General features: G+C 48.2%; 1 protein-coding gene and 1 non-coding gene across 5 annotated transcripts in view; one reads left to right on the top strand and one right to left on the bottom strand.

The window, feature by feature from the left end:
- Positions 1 to 23,363, bottom strand: part of CDH23 (cadherin related 23) — a 425,144-nt gene that overhangs the window by 160,926 nt on the left and 240,855 nt on the right. The gene's annotated exons all lie outside the window — the stretch shown is intronic.
- Positions 18,054 to 18,191, top strand: LOC119926238. Its single transcript, XR_005450128.1, has one exon. It is a non-coding gene; the product is annotated as a small nucleolar RNA SNORA7 (small nucleolar RNA).

Below are 23,363 nucleotides of genomic sequence, written 5' to 3'. Positions count from 1 at the left end.
CTCCTCCCTGCATCTGCCCATTTTCGCTTGCTCCTTCCTACTGCCTGCCCCTGTCTGTTCCTTTTTTTCCCCCAATGGAAAAACTCTTACTATGAGCCAAGCACTATTCTAAGTTCTGGGGTAAATGCAAGTTAATCAATTTGGACACAGTCCATGTCCCACATGGGGCTCACAGTCTTTATTCCTATTTTACAACTGAGGTAACTGAGGCACAGGGAAATTAAGTGACTTTCCCAAGGTCACACAGCAGACAAATGGCAGAGATGGTATTAGAGCCCAGGTCCTTCTGATTCCCAGGCCCGTGCTCTATTCCACTAGGCTACGCAGCTTCCCCCTTCCCGCCTGTATCCACTCACTTCTGCCTGCTCCTTCCTAGAAGCAGCCTGGCATAGTGGGTAAAGCATGGGCTTGGGAGACAGAAGGTCATGGATTCTAATCCCAGCTCTGCCATTTGTCTGCTGTGTGACCTTGGGCAAGTCACTTCACTTCTCTGGGCCTCAGTTACCTCATCTGGGAAATGGGGATTAAGACTGTGAGCCCCACGTGGGACAACCTGACTACTTTGTATCAACCCCAACACTTACAACAGTGCTCAATAAATACCATAAGTATTATTATTATTATTATTATTATTATTACTACTGCCCACCCCAGTCCACCCCTACCCACTCTTGTCTGCTCTTGCCTGCCCTTGCCCACTCCTGCCTACTCCTATCTGATCCTACCCGCTCCTACCTACTCTGCTTGGTCCTGTCCATTCCTTCCTGTCCATGTTTCTCCTTCCTGCTCCTGCCCACTCCGGCCTGCTCCCATATACTCTTCCCACCCCTGTCGGTGGAGTGCTGGGCTGGGCCCAGGATCAGTGGCTGCAAGGTAAGGACCGTCAGCGTCAGATGAAGTGATGATTTATCGGGCGTCTTGACGGCACTCCTGAATGCTGGCATTACCGGCAAAACTAATTCCCTCATTTGGGCCTTTATAATTGCATCCGTAAGTGCTTATTTCAGTGATGGACAATGCCGCGAGAAGTGTAATTTTCTTCTGCTGACAAAAAGGAAGAAAAAAAACCCCTCTCGCATCCAGGGGAAAAATGAAGGTTAAGGCAAGGTTAGCGCAGACCACGAGCTGGGAGGCGCAGGCCCCAGTTGGGTGTGCCATGCTTCATTCCAGGGGCTGGGGAGAGCTGAGAATTTCTGCGATGCAGAGGCTAACCAGGCCCCTAGGACAGAGAGAAGTCAGTCCGGGCCTTCCTTCCCGCAGCCCGGGCCTTTTTGCTGAGCCTGGTGGCCAGTTCTACAAGGTGTCCAGTCCCTTCTCAACCATAAACCTGGTGTGGGCAGGGATTGTCTCTCTTTATTGCTGAAGTGTACTTTCCAAGCGCTCAATAAATATGATTGAATGAATGAAGGAACCTGTCAGTCAGAGCCAAGAACAGCCCAGCACTGGACGGAACTCTTCCCCTAGACTGCCATGGCCTGGTCTCTCCCTAAGAGCCTAGGACAGACAGGGGCTCTCCTGGGCCATGTTGGACAGGCAGTCAGTCCACCTCTAGGGGATTGGATGGCACAGGGACTCAGAGGCCAGATGGCAGATGACATTCCATTCTTTCCTTGAGATGGCTCCCACAGGAGGTGAGAACACCATGACAGGAGTCAGATGCCAGAAAGAGCAAAGGGAAAATAGCACACAAACACGCACACACACACACACACACACACACACACACACACACACACACACACGCATGCGCACACACACGTGCATTTGCACACACATGTGTGGCAAAGTCAGTACATGGGTTAGTCAGTGGGTGCCAACCGAGCAATATCCCTTCTAGTAAGAACTGGGGAGAAAGCTGGAATGGTAAGAGTTTCTGGGAAAGCAGCAAGGGCTTTGGGGTTTCTCTCCCTGGGGTTATCAGTATGACCAGGTTCTCACAGATTCTCCTGGTGACCCCCATCTCCCCAACATGCCTCCAGCCTCCAAAACGTCCCCCAACCCAAACCCCCATGACCACCCCCAAAAATAGATTCCAGGCCTAGAAATGCCATCTTGACTCAGGGCTTGGGGTTCCTGCTGTGCTCTGGTTTCACCTAACCACCCGTCCTCTCAGATGTGAGACAGTTCTTCTTTTCCTCATGGTCATGGGCTGAGGGAGGAGATCAGGGTCAGTCCAAGAGCCATGGGGGCACCTGGCCAGAGCTTTCCAGATTCTTCTCACTCTCCCATCAATCAGTGAACTGGGAACATAGCTGCCCACCAACTCCTAAGGCTTCAGTCAGCCCCTGAGCCTGGCTTGGAGGCTGTACCGAGATTGTGCCGGTTCTCCAGGAAACAATATCCTGAATTCTTTTTCCACAAAATGTTCAGTCAGCATATTCCCTCTAGCCACCCCCAACCCTGAAATTCCCTGGCCTCTACCCTCTACAGAAATCCCTGTGTCAGCTCTCAAACATTGCCCTCTCACACTTTCCGGCTGTATCTGAATTATGTCTGAACTCAGCTTCCCCTCCTCTTCCATTGTTTACCTCCATTACTGTGCCTCTCCTCTCCATTACTGCTCCTCCTCATGAGCCCCATCCCTCTGGCCCAGAGGCCTCCTATCCTATGCCTGAGGCTTCCAGCACCCAGTCCTCCCAACACCAGGGCCAGGGCCTGAGCCACAGATGCCACAGTCACCAAAGCCACCGCTGCTACCACCACCCTGGGTCCTGAGCCAAAGTGTCAGTGGAAGCTGGGGAGCAGTTCTGCTTGCGTGCACAAATCTGCAGAAAAGAGCATGTCATACAATTTGTTCGGGAAACAATAGCAATGTTTGACACGTCATGAGGATTGATGGAGCAGAAATTTACATGGGAGAATGCATTTTTAAAGAGCTCTACTGAGTCCTGGTGCTTTGCTGTAATGGCTTCAACATTCATCATTTGCTGAGAGCCCCATGGAATAACTCCTTAAACTACTTGAGCTTAACTCCTCTCTTAGCCACTTTGAAGGGGGCCAGGGTGGCGGGTGGAGAAAGGTGCTGATCGGAGGAACCTACTGCCAAGCTGCGTTCAAGAGTACTCTTCTCCCTTTCTGGGACTCTTTCAGGCCAGAGGCTCCCGAGAGTCGCTCACATTGGATTAAAACTCCTGACCTTCAGTCCATCGGTCAGTCAATTGTATTTATTGAGTGCTTACTGAGTGCAGAGAACTGTACTAAGCACTTGGGAGAGTACAATATAACAAGACTCCGCCAGCTGCCTGGTGCCCATTATCTCTCTGCCCTCCTCTGCCTCGATAATCCTGTCACTACCAAGCAAAACCTCATTGCCACCCTTTGAGCGAACACCCGATTCCATTCACTCTCATGGGCCATTCCTCCTACTTGGATGCCCTCCCCGCTCCTCTACACCCAACTGCCTCCTTTCCCTCCTTCATATCTCCATTCTAAACCCATCTCCTAATAATAATACTACTACTAATAATTATGGTATTTGTTAAGCTCTTACTATGTACCAAGCACTGTTCTAAGCACTGGGGTAAATATTCATTCATTCAATCGTATTTATTGAGCACTTACTGTGTGCAGAGCACTGTACTAAGCACTTGGGAAGTACAAGTCGGCACCATATAGAAATGGTCTCTACCCAACAATGGGCTCACAGTCTAGAGGGTACAAGGTAATCAGGTTGGACACACTCCCTGTCTCACGTTGGGCTCTCAGTCATAATCACCATTTTACAGATGAGGTAACTGAGGCACAGAGAAGTGACTTACCCAAGGTCACACAGCCCCCAAGTTGGGGAGATGAGATTAAAACCCATGTCCTCAGACTCCCAAGCCCCTGCTCTTGCCACCAGACTATACCGCAAGCCTCTCTGGACTGATCCCTTCCATCTCTCTTCATTCCCATCACTCCTGCCTAAGGTTATAAAGCCCAAGTTATTGAGAGTCTATTGTGAGCAGAGCACTGAACTATGTGCTAGACATTAGGACAGTGGGATTAGAGGATATGATGCTTACAGTCTAGCAGGGCAAATTTAGCAGTCTGTAAATCACTGCCTGTATGCTTCTGAGATTGTGATTGTGAGCCTTTCAAAGGACAGGATCTTTGACTAATTCCCACTTGTATATTCTTTCCCAGCACTTAGTACTATGCTCTGCACACTGTAAGGACTTAATAAACACTATTACGATCCCTACTATTTTTGTGGCTCAATTTTGTTGTCCTTCTCTGTTAGTTGTCTACTTACTTGTGCAGTGATGTACATCCTGCTTTTGTCATTGGAGTTTTGAAAGGCCCTATTTGGCAGGGATCCAAATCTTGTCCTTTCTTTGAAACATTCACAATGTTTCTAGTGGAGAAGGAAGAGGATGGTGATGATGATGGGAAGATGATGATGGCGAGGACTAGGTGAACAAATCCCACACCAGCAGGGCAAGGGATAGATTTATGGATGAGTGGTCCAGATTGGGTCATCAGAGGAAAAGATTGGGGTGTTGGGGGTCATCATCAATCATCAATCGTATTTATTGAGTGCTTACTGTGTGCAGAGCACTGTACTAAGCGCTTGGGTCCACCCCACCCATGAGAATTGATGATCAGGATGGCAACTAGCCTCAGTTCCTCCAAGCATCTTGTGGGCCCTGACAGAGACAGAGCACCAGATAGGATGGACCATGGGTCCGATCCAGCAATGGCCTGTGGCGTGGCCTAATGTTCTTATGACAGGGATGGGGTTGGTGAGGAATGATGAAGAATAAAGATAAAATAAGTCTGAGCAGGAAAGAACTGGAGTATTAGGAGACCTTATCCTTTATCTCTCCCTCTCTATCAACACCAATGACTCCATTATGGCTCCTTCTTCCAGCCTCTAATTCATATCCCTCAACTGCTCCAGTCATACTCCTCTCTATTCCAGGGTATCTGAGCAGTTTATTCTCAGGAAGTGGGCGGAAGGGGACAGAAGAGGAGGAATAGGAGAAGCAAGAGAGTTGGAGAAATCTGGCCCTCCTGGATGGAACCTTATACAGTGCTCCGCACATATTAAATGCTTAATTAAAACCACTGATTGACTGACTGATTAGGGCTCTTTCAGCCGGCAGGGTGGAGTAAGGGGTGGGGGAAGCAGCTTGTCTAGGGGTGCTCAGCGAAGGGGCTTCCTGGCTGGTTATTACTGCGGGAGAGGTGTGTGCTGGACATTTTATCTCTCTGCTTTATTTCCTTGTGATTTTATTTAAAAACCAGGAAACAAAAATTGACGGGGAGCAAATTGCTCTGGCCAGCAGCTCTCTGCTTAAAGGAGTCCTAGCGGGAAAGCAATTATGCCATGTCAAAAGCCTGTCAGGGCGATGAAGTGACCAAACCCAGTTGTGATTGCTGGCTGCTGCTCCTGTTGCTGTTGCCACCACTGCCTGCGCTCCCTCCCACCCATCCACGGGATGGCCCACCTGCCCCATAACCCTCTGGCCCATTGGAGCTGCTCTGGAGGGCACTCCAGGGCAAGGGTTGGGTGGCAAGTCCGAGGGTGGGCACGGGAAGGTGCTATGTGCCAGAGGTGGGAGTGTGGCCATCCACCTGAGAGCAGAGGAGAGTGCTGGTCCAGAGGGATGCCAGGAGACATCTCAGCCATCGCCCATCCCTGGCACATCTGCTCATCTGCTTGAGGCAAACAAGTCTGAGTTGCCTGGATTGTGCACAGCTATTTTGTTCTTTAATTTAGAAAAGCCCCGGTGGTGGAATGTGGCCACCAGGGAAGGAGTGTGATTCTCTGGATATACACTGTACCAGAATGGGAGCACTGGCTTGCAGTGTGACTTGGGGCAAGTGGCTTCACCACCTACCTGTGCCTATGTTGCCCCACATCACCAAAAATGTCCCATTCCCCTAGATCTTTGCCTGGCCCTTCTCCACTGGAACACTAAGACATACATTTTCCCCTCTACCCCTCTGCCCTGTCATCCCTGAGTCTCCTCCTCTCCCCTCTGCCCCATCATCTCCAGTATCCATTCATTAAGAAATGCTGGGTTCATTGCTACCTTTCTCCTCATCCTTAAATCCTTCGAAGTCTTAGATAATCTAGAGGAACACCACCCATCTACTTCAGCTCAACCAAACTGGGCATAAACTGGAGAGGGTGCTGAGCAGAATGGCCAAAATGAGAAGCAGCATGGCCTAGTGGATAGAGCACAGTTGGAGCAGTCAGAAGGACATTCATTCATTCAATCATATTTATTGAGTGCTTACTGTGTGCAGAGCACTGTACTAAGCACTTGGAAAGTACAATTCATGGTCATGGGTTCAAATCCCAGCTCCGCCACTTGTCATCTGTGTGACTTTGGGCAAGTCACTTAACTTCTCTGTGCCTCAGTTACCTGTAAAATGGGGATTAAGACTGTGAGCCCCACGTGGGACAACCTGATCACCTTGTATCCTCCCCAGTGCTTAGAACAGCGCTTTGCACTTTAAGTGCTTACTATGTGCAAAGCACTGTTCTAAGCTCTGGGCTTAACAAATGTCATCATTATTATTATTATTATTGAATTCAGCAACATGGGTTCTAATCCCAGCTCTGCCACTTGTCTATTGTGTGACCTTGGGTACCTCACTTTACTTCTCTGGGCCTCAGTTACTTCATCTGTAAAATGAGGATTAAGACTGTGAGCCCTTTGTGGGACATGGACTATGTCTAACCTGATGATTTTGCATCTCCCCAAGCTCTTAGAACAGTGCCTGGCACATAGTAAGCAGTTAACAAAAACCATTAAAAATGCCCAAAGGAATGGAAATGAGGCCTGAGAAGAAAGTTCACACAATTAGGGTTGTTTCTCATTCCTGTATTTTATCACCTGGATAAACTGGAAGTGCTTCCATGTCGTCAACCAAATTCTCTTGTGTTTCCGTGAAACTCATTCCCTTTGGTGCTGTCGTTATGGACCAGGAGACATGTGATCAACATCCATAACTAGAACCCTTCAAAGGCCTTATGATAGGCAGCAACGCCAGTTTCTTTGATTCCTTCTCCTATGACCATTCTCCATCCTTTAGCCACTTGTCACTCTATTCTGGAACATTTCTGGTTCCTCTAGACCTAATCAAGGAACTGCAGCTAGAGCCAGGCCCAGCCCTCTAGTGCAGGGGAGGGGTGGAATGGCCACTGCAGTCAGTGGCAGCAGCGCAAGCCATCCAATTCCTTGTTGCTTTTTAAATAACAATATTACATGTCCCACCTACTCCAAGTAGGTTTCCCTCTTCCAACCCCAACACCCCAAGTTGTACAAACCCACCAGTCATTCCGAGAATTTATTTATGTATACCAATACTCAGCACCAGGGCACAGACCCAATCTTTAGTTTTTATCAATCAATCAATGATATTTATTGAGTGTTTACCATATGTGGAACACTGTACTAAGTGGCTGGAAAAGTATAATACAACAGAGTAGGTAGACATGATCCTGTTCTCAAGTAGCACGCTGGAGAAGCAGCGTGGCTTAGTGGAAGGAGCCCAGGCTTGGGAGTCAGAGGTCATGGGTTCTAATCCTGGCTTCACCACTTATCAGCTGTGTGACTTTGGGCAATTCACTTCATTTCTCTGTGCCTTAGTTACCTCATCTGTAAAATGGGGATGAAGACTGTGAGCCCCACGTGGGACAAACTGATTACCTTATATTTATCCCAGTGCTTAGAACAGTGCTTGGCACATAGTAAGCGCTTAACAAATATCATCATTATTATTCAGGGGGAAATGAGTGGGGAGCAATGAGGGGGAAGAGGGAGGGGAAGAAGAATGTCCAAAGTGAAGCATGAAGCTCGAGACCTTTGACAAAGTCAGGGAGAGGGAAAGAGAGGTAGCATGCTGGAGGAGCAGCATGACTTAGTGGAAAGAGCATGGGCTTTGGAGTCAGAGGTCATGGGTTCAAATCCCGGCTCTGCCAATTGTCAGCTCTGTGACTTTGGGCAAGTCACTTAACTCATCTGTAAAATGGGGATGAAGACTGTGAGCCCCACATTGGACAACCTGATCACCTTGTAACCTCCCCAGTGCTTAGAACAGTGCTGTGCACAAAGTAAGTGCTTAATAAATGTCATTATTAAGAAAAAGCAAGAGAATGAGGCAGAAGGAGATGAAGAGGAGGGGGAGGAAAAATGGCCAATCCAGGGCAAGCATATATAAGCATATACAACCTCTTGTCCTATTCCTCTGGCTGAGAAAGCCCTCCATCCACCCCACGGCACCCTCTGAGGATGGAGCCCCTCCCCAGCCTCAGCTGTTCAGGTCCAGAATCAATCAATCACAGTGCTTACTGTGTGCAGACCACTGTACTAAGTACTTAGGGAAGTACAGTACAATAGAGGTGGTAGACACTATCCTTGCCCAAAAAGCAAATTACAGACTAAAGGGGAAAACAGACATTAAAATAAATTACAGCTGTGGAAGTGGCAGATTGAAAGGCTATTAATCAATCAATGGTATTTATTGAGTGCTTACTGTGTTCAGAGCTCTCTACTAAGCGCTTGGGAGATATATGCATAAGTGCTATGGAGGGGTTTAGTATCTAAATGCTTAAAGGGTACAGACACAAATGTATAGGCAATGCAGAAGGAAGGGTGAATACGGGAGATGAGGGTTAGTCAGGGGAGGCCTCTGGAAGGAGATGGGATTTTTGTAAGGTTTTGAAGGTAGGGAGAGTGGTGCTTTGTCATATATTACCCATTGTTGGGTGGGGACCGTCTCTATATGTTGCCAACTTGTACTTTCCAAGTGCTTAGTACAGTGCTCTACACACAGTAAGTGCTCAATAAATACGATTGAATGAATGAATGAATATTAAAGGGGAAGGAGTTCCAGACCAGAGGGAGGAGGTGAATAAGGGGCCAGTGGTGAGACAGACAAGACTGAGTTACAGTGAGTAGATTGACATTAGAGAAGCAAAGTGTGCAACCTGACTTGTAGTGGTAGAGGAGTAAATTTAGGTAGGAGGGGGCAGCCCATCAAGTGCCCTTGAGTCAGTGGCATCTTGACTGTGCCTGGCTGGACCGCCAACTGCTCAACAGTCAGTCAGTCAGTCAGTCAGCCAGCCAATTGTATTTATTGAGTGCTTACTGTGCACAGAGCACTGTACTAAGCACTTGGGAAAGTACAATAGAATATAACAGACACGTTTCCTGTCCACAGCGAGTTTATAAGCTAGAGGGCAAGATGCCACCCGTGTCTAGGGGCACATCAGCGGGCAGCCCACAATACCCGCAGCCCTTATCATCACCGCTCCCCAAGGTGACACCACAGCAGTGAGGACCGGCGGCCTGGCTTAGAGGCTTCTCTTTGTGGCTGCTAATGGGGCTGGGCGCGAGCTTCCCGCTAATGAACTGTATTGATTTCCCAGTCTCTTGTTGTCCACCTAAATGGCAAGTGGCACATCCGGCAGATTAAATAACCAGCTGATTGCCTGGCTGACATCTCAATCATTCCTCTGCTAGGTGGCTAATGAATTTTACGGTCCCACCAAAATGGAAGAAATTAAGGTCAAAGTCCAGTGCAGGAAATATAAATCACCCCTGATCATAGAGATTCTCTCTGATGCTGATGGGTCACTGAGTCCTGATCCTTGCCCCTGCTTGCCCCTCTAGCAGGCAGGACCTGTTTGGCCTGGAACCAGAATCCAGATGTTAGTGAGGAATCAGGGTAGAATGGGAACAGTACATGGAGATGAGGGGAGGAATGGTGTCTAGGTTGTTCTTCCACCAGACAGTAGCTGTAGACTGTAAACTCCTTGTGGACAGGAATCATGTCTTTACCAATTCTACTGTATTATCCCAAGTGTTGTTTAGTTCTCAGAGCATAGTAAGTGCTCAATAAATATCACTGATTGATTATAACAGGTTGTCCTCTCACTACTGGTTATATGGGGCAAACAGGCCTCTCCCAATGTGGGAGTTGGGGGACAGATGAGCCCCAGATGCAAGGAAATTGAGGAAGCAGCGTGGCTTGGTGGTAAGAGCATGGGCTTGGGACTCAGAGGACATGGGTTCTAATTTCTGCTCAGCCACTTGTCTGCTCTGTGACCTTGGGCAAGCCACTTCTCTGTGCCTCAGTGACCTCATCTGTAAAATGGAGATTAACATTGTGAGCCCCATGGGGGACAACTTGATTACTTTGTATCTACCCCAGCGCTTATAACAGTGCTTGGCACATAGTAAGTTCTCAACAAATACCATAAAAAAAAGAAAGCCCAGATCCTCATCCTCTACTCTGGCCTGCTGCAAGTTGAGTGGGAAGGGTAAGTCACAGCCTGATGGACAGAAAGGTGGGGAAGCCCCAGGAAGAAGCAGTGGGGCTCTTCTCTGAACCCTACTGTGTTAACCTAAATCTCTCTGGCTGGAGTGGAAGGTCCTTCCCACTAGGATTCTCTGCTGGACTGTGAGCCAGTCTTCTAGACTGTGAGCCCGCTGTTGGGTAGGGACCGTCTCTATATGTTGCCAACTTGTACTTGCTATGCGCTTAGTACAGTGCTGTGCTCACAGTAAGCGTTCAATAAATACGATTTAATGAATGAATGAATGTTGTTTCCTGAGAAAGCCACCCTGTCCACGGGCTCCAACAGCCCGTGAGCCCTGTCAGCCTGTCATAGACAAGGTAGTCTAGGGAGCATGGTCTATGATAAATTCGAACCTGAGAGTTGCAGCAGGAACATGTTTTTAAAGAAAGAATTTTAGCCCAGTGAGCGGGACAGACTAACAAACTCCAAGTATGAAAATGCAACAGAATGGAAGAGGAAGCCTGTTCCAGGCAGCACAGAAGCAGGACAGAACCCATCAGATCCAGTAGTGGCATCGGCCACAGCTCAGCCAGTGCAGTGCACCCCACTGGGATGAGAGAGTTAGCCTGAGCTGCTGCTCCACGACACAATCTGCCCCTGGACCACCCTCCTTGCCACCTTGCGTCCACTCGACATCAGGTAGGAATCTTTTGGGATATCTGCACGGCTCAAACAGTGGTCGGACACTGTGCCTGCCATGTGCTTGATGGGAAGTGAAATAGTTATGTCAGACCCCTCTGGCGATTCTGCCAGAGGATCGGGTAATCCCTAGCTCTGATCCCTCCTGTTCTCCCTCTCCACATTAGGCCATCCATTGTAGCTTTTAAAGTTGTTTCCCCACTTCTCTGGGGACTCGCTGTGTCCTTGAATCTACCTTCTAGGCCTCCCCTTCCAGTTATTTTTTGACTTGTTTCACTACCTGGTGGGCCGATCCCTTTCCTGATTACAGTAGCCAGAGTGCCCAGCTGTAGAAATCTGTCAACATGTGCAGGGTGGGGAAAGGAAGGAGTGGACAGTGAACCCCCTCCCAGCCCATTTCCCAACAACCTAGTTGGCCCAGTTGGATCTTCCTGGTCCTGACTGCTTGGTAGTCCCAAGAGCTGCAGCTGGAGAAGGGACTGGCCCAAGCTGGTAGCAAGTTTGAGGAAAAGAAAAATCAGTGCAAGGAGGGGAGGTGATGAGGGGCTGTGGGGAGACCGTAAAAGTTGGGCAGATTCAGGGGTGATGGGGCCAGGGTGACATAGGAGAGCAAAGAGGAAGTGTAGACACTGTAGACAGTGGGAGTGGTGAGGAGGGAAGGTGGGAAAAGTTTAAAAAGAGGGTGGAGGATTGGAGGACAAGGTGGGAGAGGACAGGAAAGGGTTGGAGTAATCCGATCACCAGGAGAGTTTGCAGAGACTATTATACTCTCGCTGAAGGAGAAGTCAGTTACTCTCTTGTAGAATTGCAAGAATTGCTTGGAGAAACAGTGTTGCCTAATGGGTAGAGCACAGGCCTAGGAGTCAGAAGGATCTGGGTTCTAATTCCATTCTGCCACTTGTCTGCTGTGTGACCTTGGGCAAGTCACTTCACTTCTCTGCACCTTAGTTGCCTCATCTGTAAAATGGGGATTAGGACTGTGAGCCCCACAAGATACAGGAACTGTGTCCAACCCAATTTACTTGTATCCACCCTAGCGCTTAGTACAGGGTCTAGCACATAGTAAGCATTTTACAAATATCACAATTATTATTATTAAGTCCTTAATACTCTCCCCTGAATAACAATAATCCAATTAGTTCTTAAAAGTTTTACAAAGCTATTTCATATAAGCAACTTCATTTGGGCCATACAATGGCCCTTGTAGTGAAATATGGAAAGACAAGTATTATCATCCCCTTTTGACAACTGAGGAAACTGAGGTCCAGGGAGGGCATGTGACTTTTCTGAGGTCGCGCAACAGGCCTGCTGTGTCTACTGAATCTCAGACTCTGCTTTTATTTATTTATATTAATGTCTATCTCTCCCTCTGGACTGTAAGCTTGTTGTGGGCAGGGAATATGCCTACCAATTCTTATATATTGTACTCTCCCAAGTGCTTAGTATAATGCTCTACACTCAGTAAGTGCTCAATAAATATGATTGATTGATTGCTCTTTCTATTGAGCCATACTGCCTCCCAGAGAACACTTTGGAAAATCATGTTCAGGGTAGGCCTAACTGCAGTCCCTCTTTGGCGCAAACCAAGTCAAAGACTTTGTGAGATAAAGAACTCAAAACAGCTCATCAGATCTTCATTCTTCTCATTTACTCCATATCTTTAGCCCAGAAATGGCTAGTGTTCCATGGAGAGCCAGGGTCAGGGCTGAAAGTGACTGCTGTCCATGTCTCCAAGGATGTAGTCCTCCCCAGTATTGAGCTCCCTGGAGTCAGGAAGTTCTTCTTTTTGTCTCACTCAAATCTTTTCCAACTTTTGTGGATACCCATTTTCTCTGGTTTTGCCCTCAGGGGACAGGAAGAGCTACCTGGATTAGAGACCAGGCTAACCCCTCAACCACCCTGGGAAAGTTGGAGGTAACTCTCAGTTCCCCTCCAACCTTTTCTTCTCCAGATCAACATGCCCACTTCCTAATTTAACCTCCCACCCTTCACATACTTAGAACTTAGCACTTGGAAAGGTCCTGGCACATAGTAAGCACTTAACTATGAGAAGCATCATGGCTCAGTGGAAAGAGCACGGGCTTTGGAGTCAGAGGTCATGGGTTCAAATCCTGACTGCCAATTGTCAGCTGTGTGACTTTGGGCAAGTCACTTCACTTCTCTGTGCCTCAGTTACCTCATCTGTAAAATGGGGATTAAAACTGGAGCCCCCCGTGGGACAACCTGATCACCCTGTAACTTCCCCAGTGCTTAGAACAGTGCTTTGCACATAGTAAGCACTTAATAAATGCCATCATTAATATTATTATTAACAAATATAATTAACAACAATAACATACTTCCACTAGGGCTACCACTTCTGCTGTGGCTGTTACTTCTACTAGCAAGGACCCTGCTGCTGTAACCACTAGTTTGACTGAGCCACACTGTCCCTGCTGAGCTGCCACAAAGAACATTCACTGGGACCTCTCTTTTCTCCATTTCTTGTTAACGTAGATTGCTCCCTGGAATGCCAGCTGCTGAGGTTGTCTGCCCACCTGCTCCACCCATCCTGAAGTGTACCCTCACTCTGCTGGGTTGAGGAGCTGACTTGGGGGCACTGATTGGGTGGTGCTAGTGCTAGTGGGCAGAGGTCGGCTGCAGGCATGGGGACTCTGGAGTGTACCCTGGGCAAGGATGTGAAGCTTAGACTGTGAGCCCCGTGTGGGACAGGGACTATGTGGAACAATGCTCGACACTTAGTGAATGCTTAACAAATGCCATAAAAGCAGCATGACCTAGTGAGAAGCAGGGTGGCCTAGTGGAAAGAGCACAGGCCTGGGAAACAGAGGACCTGGCTTCTAATCCCAACTCTGCCATGTGTCTGCTGTGTGACCTTGAGCAAGTCACTTAGCTTTTCTGGGCTTCAGTTACCTTGTCTGTAAAATGGGGACTAAATTCATTCATTCATTCATTCATTCAGTCAGTCAGTTAGTCATATTTATTGAGCGTTTACTGTGTACAGGGCACTGGACTAAGTGCTTGGGAAGTACACGTCAGCAACATATAGAGATGGTCCCTACCCAACGATGGGCTCACAGTTTAGGAGGGGGAGACAAACAAAAGAAAACTTGTAGACAGGTGTCAAAACCATCAGAATAAATAGAATTATAGCTATATGCACATCATTAACAAAATAAATAGAATAGTACATATGTACAAGTAAAATAGAGTAATAAATCCATACAAATATATACAAGTGCTGTGGGGAGGGGAAGGAGGTAGGGCAGGGGGAATGGGGAGGAGGAGAGGAAAAAGGGGGCTCAGTCTGGGACAGCCTCCTGGAGGAGGTGAGCTCTCAGTAGGGCTTTGAAGGGAGGAAGAGAGGTAGGTTGGCGGATGTGTGGAGGAAGGGCATTCCAGGCCAGGGGAAGGTTGTGGGCTGGGAGTCGATGGTGGGACAGGAGAGAACAAGGCACAGTGAGGAGGTGAGCGGCAGAGGAGTGGAGGGTGTGGGATGGGCTATAGAAGGAGAGATGGGAGGTGAGGTAGGAGGGGGTGAGGTGATGGAGAGACTTGAAGCCGAGAGTGAGGAGTTTTTTCTTGATTCGTAGGTTGACAGGCAACCACTGGAGATTTTTGAGGAAGGGAGTGACATGCCCAGAGCGTTTCTGTACAAAGATAATCTGGGCAGTGGAGTGAAGTATAGACTGAAGCTGGAGGCTGATGCAGTAATCCAGTTGGGATAGGATGAGAGATTGAACCAGCAAAGTAGCGGTTTGGATGGAGAGGAAAGGGCAGATCTTGGCAATGTTGTGGAGGTGAGACTAGCAGGTTTTGGTGATGGATTGGTTGTGTGGGGTGAATGAGAGAACAGTTAGACTATGAGCCCCATGTGGGACACAGATTGTGTCCCAACACATTTACTTGTATTTTGCCCCAGTGCTTCGAATAGGGCATGGCATATAGTAACAGCTTAATGAGTACCATTATTATTATTATTCTAATTACTACCATAATTATTTTAAAAAGTGAGCTCCTCGCCATAAGCCTTGGCATTCTTCCTTATACTTAAGATGGCCCATTCCCCCTCTATGCAAGCCACTGGACTTTAGGGATGGTTATAATAATAATTGTGGGATTTGTTAAGCATTTACTCTGTGCTGAGCAAAATGCTGGGGTAGATACAATTTACACATATCCTGTTGCACAAACAAGTCACATAATTTTCAATGACAATAGGAAAAGAACTTCCCAACTTGTTTCTTCTCTGAACTGGCCCTTGCTCCTGTTCGTTTTTGTACCAGCTCTCCCCTAGCTCCCTCCCCTGGAAAAAGCAATCAGCTTATAGATCACTGAGTGGGTTGAAGCCTCTGTAAACACAAGGAAGGAAATTGGAGGGAAGGAGGGAGAAAGGGAAGGAGGTAGGGAGGAGGGAGGGAATGTGGGCTGGGCATCCTCTTCATCTTTTCTGTGGATGGGCCCCGGGGAAATGGCAGTCAGCCATGAGAGCCAGGTTAGGGTTAGGGTTAGGGTAGACCTGAGAAAGAACTTCTAGGAAACAAGAAGTTGCAGTGGCAGCAGCGGCAGATGTCAAACCTCCTCTGAGGACCTCGATCTAGGTCTTCAGAAAGAGTTAGGGAGCACCTTATCTGAAGGTAAGTGGTTGGACCGCATGACCTCTGCCCCCCACCCCCTTGCTCGAGATTCCTGGAACTCCACCAACAGGTGAGAGGAGCATCCACTTTGGATCTCCACCAATGGTGAACGGCATTTGTGCCTTTCCTGTTGGCCACATCCCACCCCGGTACCCTGCTCCCCATCTTTCCTCGAACTCCCTTGTCCCTTCCTTTTCTCCTTTCCCTCTGTCCCCCAAGTTGGTGTTGACTCTGATGGCTCCATCAGGATTTCAGGGTGGGGGAGTGGGGCACACCACCGGGAGGGTTGCAATCAGCATTGCTCTTTAGTGCAGCGCAGCCCGTTGTGATGCTCATTCCGTCCCATTTCAGTTTTACAGATTGATATTTAGATTAAAGAGATAAACACAGCCAAAGAGCACTGAGGCCTGACAGACAGAAGAGAGAACTTCAGACCCGTCAATCATTCTGCTACCCAGCAATTCCCCTCCTCCAACACAATGCCAGACTCCTTCCCCTTCCTCCTCTCCTTCCCCTCAAAGAGAATGGGAGCAGACATTTTCAAAGGGACACAGTGGAGGGAGGACAGCCCAAAGCCAAGAGAGGGAATCCATTGGCGTTTGGCTTTGATTACTTAACCATTTACCTTCCTAGTGTCTATCTCTCCCTTCCCTCCCTTTCCCTTCCCCTCCTCCTGCTGCAGATAAAGAATTCAATTTTCTTTGAAACGGTGAGGAAATTGGAAGAGATTTTGTTCTGTTTAAGCACAGCTGGAGTCTCAGGTCTCTAGAGATTTGAGAACAATGAGATCAATTAAGATGCCAATGGTGAGGGGAGTGGGAAAGGAGGGGGTGGGGAGGGTTGGGGAGGGGGGATGTCTGGAGAGGAGGGCTCTGGAGTTGGCTGGCTTGCTCTCTCCTGGTGGGCAGCCCCAAGTCTTGTTGGGAGGGGAAAGTGTTCACTGGAGTGGGGGTATCCTGGGTCTCTGAGCCTATAATTGGCCATCTCCCCTGCTGCCAGCTGCCACTCTGTGCCTGTCTAGAACAACTTGATAATTGATCTGAATTCTTTGGACCAAGAGACCACTTTCCCAAGGGAGGGGGCTGTAAGCCACACACCCCCACGCTCCATCTCATCTCTCATGATATCCACCTAATCAATCAATGGTATTTATTTATTGAATGCTTACAGTGCACAGAGCATTGTACTAAGGTTTTGGGACAGTATAATACAACAGAGCTGGCAGGCATGTTTCCTGCCCATAAGAAGCATTTTTGTAATGCCATTTGTTAAGCACTTACTATGTACCAGGCACTGTACTAAGTGCTGCGGCAGATACAAGATAATCAGGTTGGACACAGTCCATGTCCTTCTTGAGCCTCACAGTCTTAATCCCCATTTTATGCATGAGGTAACTGAGAGAAGTTAAGTGACTTGCCCAACATCACACAGCAGATAAGTGGCAGAACCGGGATTAGAAACCAGGTCCTCTGACTCCCAGGCCTGGGCTCTTTCCACTAGGGCACACTACTTCTCCTTACAGTCAAGAGGATTGTAATCAGTCAATCAATCAATGAGTAATATGGATTGAGCCCTTATTGTGTGTAGGGAGCTGTACTAAGTATTGGGGAGAGGGAGTGGGGTGGGGAATCTAAGTTCACTGAGGGCAAGAACTCGAGCACATAGGTGATACAGTAGGGAGGGCAATAGAAACTAGAAGCCACTTCATCTACCTGTCCCTGGGCCCCTTGATGACCAATAGTCATGATGATAGTAGCATTGATATCCTTGTGTGGGAAGGGATCCTCTCACCCAACATATTCAGACCACCCTGTTGAATTTGCCTCTCATAATCTCCTTGGGGCAATGGGTGGATGAAAAAATTCTTGAAAGGTAATAGGAAAACTGAGTCCCAGAGCATGTCAAGGACTTGTCCTGGGTCACACAAGATTGGTGTGGAAGCAGAATAGGGTCCAGAACTCCTGGTTCTGAAAGGTTCCTACTCATAGCTCTCCAACCTCACTGGTCAGGCAGCAGAGTTTACTGATGGCTCCCGAAAGGAGCTACTTTATTATGGTATTTGTTAATCAATTAATCAATCTATGGTATTTATTGAGTATTGTACTAAGCACTTGGGAGAGTACAATGCAACAATTAGCAGGGACATTCACTGCTCACAATGAGCTAACTCTCTATAGGGAAGCACTTATTATGTGCTAGGCATTCAATGGGGTAGATACAAGATAATAAAGTTGGGCACAGTCCCTGTTCAACATTAGGCTCCTAGCCTGAATCCCCAGTTTACATATGAGGTAACTGAGGCAAAGCAAAGTTAAGTGACTTGCCCTAGGTCACACAGAAGGGTCATGGAGGACACAGGATTAGAACCCAGAACCCAGGTCCTCTGAGTCCCAGACCATGCTTTATCCACTAGGCAACACTGTTTTATGGACAGCCAACCGGCTAGTTGGCAAATTCCTATCATCCAATTACTTCCTCCCCTCTCAGGATCGCACCTGGAGAGTTTCCAGCACTCTACCAGTCCCTGCTATGAGAGGGAGAGTCAATCAGAAGCATACCCATTCCATTACTAGATTGGCCAGTGGCTAGCGAGTGGAAGGCAATCTGCTACAAGTCAAAACTCAACTATGCTGGACAGTAATGGCATAGGAGAAGGTCGACAGTGGAGACTCAGGACTGCGCAGAAGAAAGCAATAGTAAACCACTTCCACATTTTTACCAAGAAAACTCTATGGATACATTACCAGAATGATTGCAGATGGAGGAGGGGCGTTCTGGGAGAGATATGTCCGTGGAGTTGCTATGGGTCAGAGATGACTCGACAGCATGACAGCATAAGACAAGACAATCCGATTACATGCCCCATCATTTGTAGTTCCTGGTGCCTTAGGCAGGTACATCTTTCTCATGTACCCAGGCCTAAGGACTCAGGGTGAAGACAGCTGGAGGGATCAGGGACAGCAGGGGCTAACTGGGGAAGGGCTGAACTCCTCTGGTCAGCCTATCCCAAGCCTCAGTGGTGAGCTGAATTCATTCATTCATTCAATTAAATCACATTTGTTGATCATTTATTGTGTACAGATCACTGTACTAAGCACTTGGGAGAGTACAACAACAACAAGCTGACACATTCCCTGCCCACAGTGAGCTTACAGTCTAGAATCCCATCCATCCTGCAGTGGGGCAGCACAGCAAGAGGGTTCTTAGGTAGACTCCTAGAGACCAACTTTAGGGGAGTGGGAGGAAAGGCAAACACAGGCTGGGCAATGTCCCAAATATCACCATCTCAGAAGGTCAGCAGCAGGAGAGGACAAGCTGGATGTGCCCCAAGGCCTCCAAGACAGGACCAGCATGACCAAGCCTTGGCCCAAGAATGGACTCATTCAGCATGGAGAGGGAGGGGGAGGCTGCAGCTGGAAGGATTTAGACCAAGCTTTGGATTCCCAGAAACCAGGAGGAGCTGAGAGAGATAGGAAGAGACAGAAAGACCGACATAGATGAGGGGAGGGAGACATGAGGAGAAAGAGAGCGAGAGATAATAATAATAATAATGATTATGGTATTTGTTAAGCACTTACTATGTACCAGGCACTGTACTAAGCTCTGGGGTGGTACAGTGCCTGGCACATAGTAAGCACATAGCAAATACCATTATTATTATTATTATTATTATTACTACAAGCAAATCAGGTTGGACACAGTCCCTTGTCTCACGTGTGGATCACCCACTCAAACCCATTTTACAGATGAGGTAATTGAGTCCCAGAGAAGCTAAGTGACTTGCCCAAGGTCACACAGCAGGCAAGTGGCAGAGCTGGGATTAGAACCCATGACCTTCTGACTTCCAGGCCGATGCTCTATCCACTGTGTCATGCTGCTTCCAGAGGGATGAGGAGAAGGAGAGAGAGAGATGAGGAGAAAGAGAGAGGGAGGCAGCGGTGAGGAGGTTGACAGCTGACGGAGGAGATGATTTGCATTTTAAATATGGGGTATGGATGTCTGCTGCTCTCCAGACCATGCAAAATGTTCACGTTGAGAGAGAGAGAGAGAGAGAGAGAGAGAGAGATTGGGGAGACAGGTCAAGGTATATCAATCTTTCTATGTTTCTCCCTCTCTTATATATTATCTATCTAGAAAGCAAAAGAACAACAAAGTCAGCCTCAGAATCGATCCCCTTGTCCCTAGAGAGAGGACAGGATGACCAGGTGGATGGAGTGGAAGTTGAGGACAGGGGGAGTCTGTGGGGTGAAGCTCAGACCCTGCTGCCTATAGCAAGGGGGATCTGCCCATAGCAGAGAGCAATGACCAAAGACCAAACCTTCTCCCTGCTTCCTTGCCCAGTGCCAGCCACCACGCTTCCTGAAGCCCTGAGCAAAGGTAGCATTTTAGCAGTTAAGTGGGATGCTGGGACTAGCCAGGGACTCCAGTAGAGAAAAAGAAAGTACCGAAGCAACAGCAGAGAAATTGGAGAGACCTTGGGGGTTCAGACTCAGGTTCCCAGTTCCAGTCTCAGGGCCCACGAGTTCCAGAATGGCCCCCCAATGCCCCAACCCACCTTCCTCTTGGGACCCAGAATTCCCGGCTATTCTCCCTGGGGACCTGGTAGCGTGATGGCTGCTGTTGGCATTTCCTCACGTGGGTGGGGGCAGGGGGGAGACAGTGATGGATGGCACTAGAGGGCAGCCACTGAGCTGTCTCCCATCTCCCTCTATCACCTACAGATTTCCCTTTCAACCAAGTCTCGGATGGGTTTTTTTAATGGTATTTGTTAAGTGCTTACTATGTGTCAAACACCGCTCTAGGTGCTGGGGTAGATACAAGTTAATTAGGTTGGACACAGGCCATGTCCCACATGGCTCACAGTCTAAGTAGAAGGGAGAAAAGGAGAATAATAATAATGATAATAATAATAATGGTATTTGTTAATTGCTTACTCTTTGCCAAGCTCTGTACTAAGCACTGGGGTGGAGACAAGCAAATTATTATTATTATGCTCTTTATTAAACTCTTACTATGTGCCAAGTACTGCTGTAAGAACTGGGGTAGTTACAAGGTAATCCGGTTGTCCCACGTGGGGCTCACAGTCTTAATTCCCATTTTACAGATGGAGTAACTGAGGCACAGATAAGTTAAGTGACTTACCCAAGGCCACACAGCAGACAAGTGGCCAAGCAGGATTAGAACCCACATCCTCTGACTCCCATGCCCGTGTACTTGCTGCTTCTGTTTCGGGTTGGTCACAGTCCCTGTCCCATGTGGGGCTTACAGTCTCAATGCCATTTTACAGATGAAGTAACTGAGGCCCAGAGAAGTGAAGTGACTTGCCCAAGGTCACACAGCAGACAAGTGGCAGAGCTGGGATTAGAACCCCATGGCCTTCTGACTCCAGGGCCCATGCTCTATCCACTACACAACGTTGCTTCTCTGAGGCACAGAGAAGTTAAGTGACTTATCAAAGGTCACACATCATGAAATTGTCGGTCAGAATTAGAACCCAGATCCACTGACTCCTAGGCCCGGTCTTTCGACTAGGCCATGCCACTTCTCCAGGGCATGCTCCCTCCTACACAGAATATGAGCTCCATGTGGAGCCTACTTGTCTTATATCTATCCCAGTGCTTAGTACAGTTCTTGGCATATAGTAAATGCCAAACAAATATCAGTGTTTGCTTTTTCCCTGACCTCTCACCACCACACTGGGTCCCTGTTTGGGATCTACAAACTTCAGGTTGGTTGATGTTATCCAGTCCATTCCCCTGCCTCCAGGCATGGTCCTTCCCTCTCCCATCCCTCCTCTACCCATAACTCCCTCCTTCCTCTCCCCCTCCTCTCCCTCTCCATCCCCCCAGCCTTACCTCCTTCCCTTCCCCACAGCACCTGTATATATGTATATATGTTTGTACGTATTTATTACTCTATTTATTTATTTATTTTACTTGTACATATTTATTCTATTTATTTTATTTTGTTAATATGTTTTGTTTTGTTCTCTGTCTCTCCCTTCTAGACTGTGAGCCCACTGTTGGGGACCATCTCTAGAGGGACCATCTCTATATGTTGCCAACTTGTACTTCCCAAGTGCTTAGTACAGTGCTCTGCACACAGTAAGTGCTCAATAAATACGATTGATTGAATGAATGAATGAATGAATGAATGACTGGGTCATTCCCTCCTTTCCTGCATTAACACCAGTCCCATGTTAATAGAAGGGGGCCATGGGGTGGGAGGGGCCAATCTTGGCAGGGCTCAGGTTAGTGAAAAGGACCTTCAGTCCCGCTTTCTGGTAGATAGTGAAATGTTTTCTTTTTTTAATATATTTTTTTTTTCTGAAACAACTGGCCATGAAACCTTCTAATAACATCACGGAAAAGGTCAGGGAGAAGGAATTTCACACTCCATGAGCTTGCGGCTATAACTTCATCCCCTCCAGCGACAAGAGAGACAGAGAGGCTGGGCAGTGCCCTAAATCACCCATTCCCTCTGCCGCTCCGGTGGGCTAAGATGAGCTCCTGGCTCCTTCACTTCACTTTCTCCTTCCTGGAGAGGGAGAGGGCAGGCAAGGGGTTGACCTATAGAAGCCTGTAGGAGCCTGTAGTAGCCCAGGCGGAGAGGCCTGCAGCCTTGGAGTCACAGAACCACCAGGAAATGTGAGGATGGTGACAGTGGTGTCAGGGATGCTGGGGACTCCGGGAAAAGGGCACAGCTCACCTCAGGGAAACAGCATCCAACCCAGGAAGAGATGGCAGTAAGTGGGGAGGAGGGATGGAGGGAGAGAGGGAGGAAAGGAAGGAGGGAGAACAGAAGGAGAAGGAGGCTTTGGCTTTAAACTAAACCCAGGCAACATCAATACCTTGAATCCTTAGGTCTTCCACTGGGCTCTCCCCAAATCCTCTGCCCTCCTGCCCCCCATTTTAGATTTCCGGTCTCTTCCACCTGAGGATCTCCAAGCTCCATAATAGGTTGGTTCCATTGTTCCGAATAAGAAATCAAGGTAGGACGGGGAAGTGCTCTACTCTCAGGGTACCCACCCTCTGAAGGGCAATGCTGGGTGTTAAGCCTTAGGTCCCTCCTTACCAGGGCTGGGGTTCAAACCCTGTGGCTATGGCAGGCATCCATGTTGGCAAACTCCTGAGCACCCACTCAGGGGTCTAGAAGGGGATCTGCTCCTACACCTTCTCCACAATAAGACAAGAAGTTCTGGGGTAGAGCAGGGAAACCACCATGCACATTTACAAATGTATGCACGCACACACATACACATCTCTCTCTCTTTCCCCCTCTCTTCCTCCCTCTCTCTCTCTTGTTTCCTCACTCTTTAAGAAGGCAGCCGGGGAGGGTTGAATCTGGAGGGCTGAGTCGGGGCTGCCTTCTCCCTAGGCAGAGGAAACAGGATGGGGAGTTGGGCTCTTGCTGACCTTCCTAACAGAGGGCTCCCTCCCTATTGCTGGGCCAGCCCTTGGGAGTCTCCCAGCCAGACAGGGAAGCAGTGGCCTAGCAGAAAGGGAATGAGCTTAGGAGTCAGAGGACCTGAGTTCTAATTCCAGCTCCACCACTTACCTGCAGTGTGACTTTGGGCAAGTCACTTAACTTCTCTGCCTCAGTTACCTCACCTGAAAAATGGGGATTCAATACCTGTGATCCCTACCACTTAGACTGTGAGCCCCATGTAGAGCCTGATTATCTTGTATTTATCCCAGTGCTTAGTACAGTGCTTGGCACATAGTTAGTGCTGAGCAAATATCACAATAATGCCTATTTAGATGTTTATTTTTTTTTAGTATTTGTTA

The sequence above is a fragment of the Tachyglossus aculeatus genome, chromosome 3, assembly GCF_015852505.1.
Source record: "Tachyglossus aculeatus isolate mTacAcu1 chromosome 3, mTacAcu1.pri, whole genome shotgun sequence".
Classification (NCBI taxonomy): Eukaryota; Metazoa; Chordata; class Mammalia; order Monotremata; family Tachyglossidae; genus Tachyglossus; species Tachyglossus aculeatus.
The sequence above is the reverse complement of the archived record's forward strand: the minus strand, read 5'-3'. Positions and strand labels throughout refer to the sequence as shown.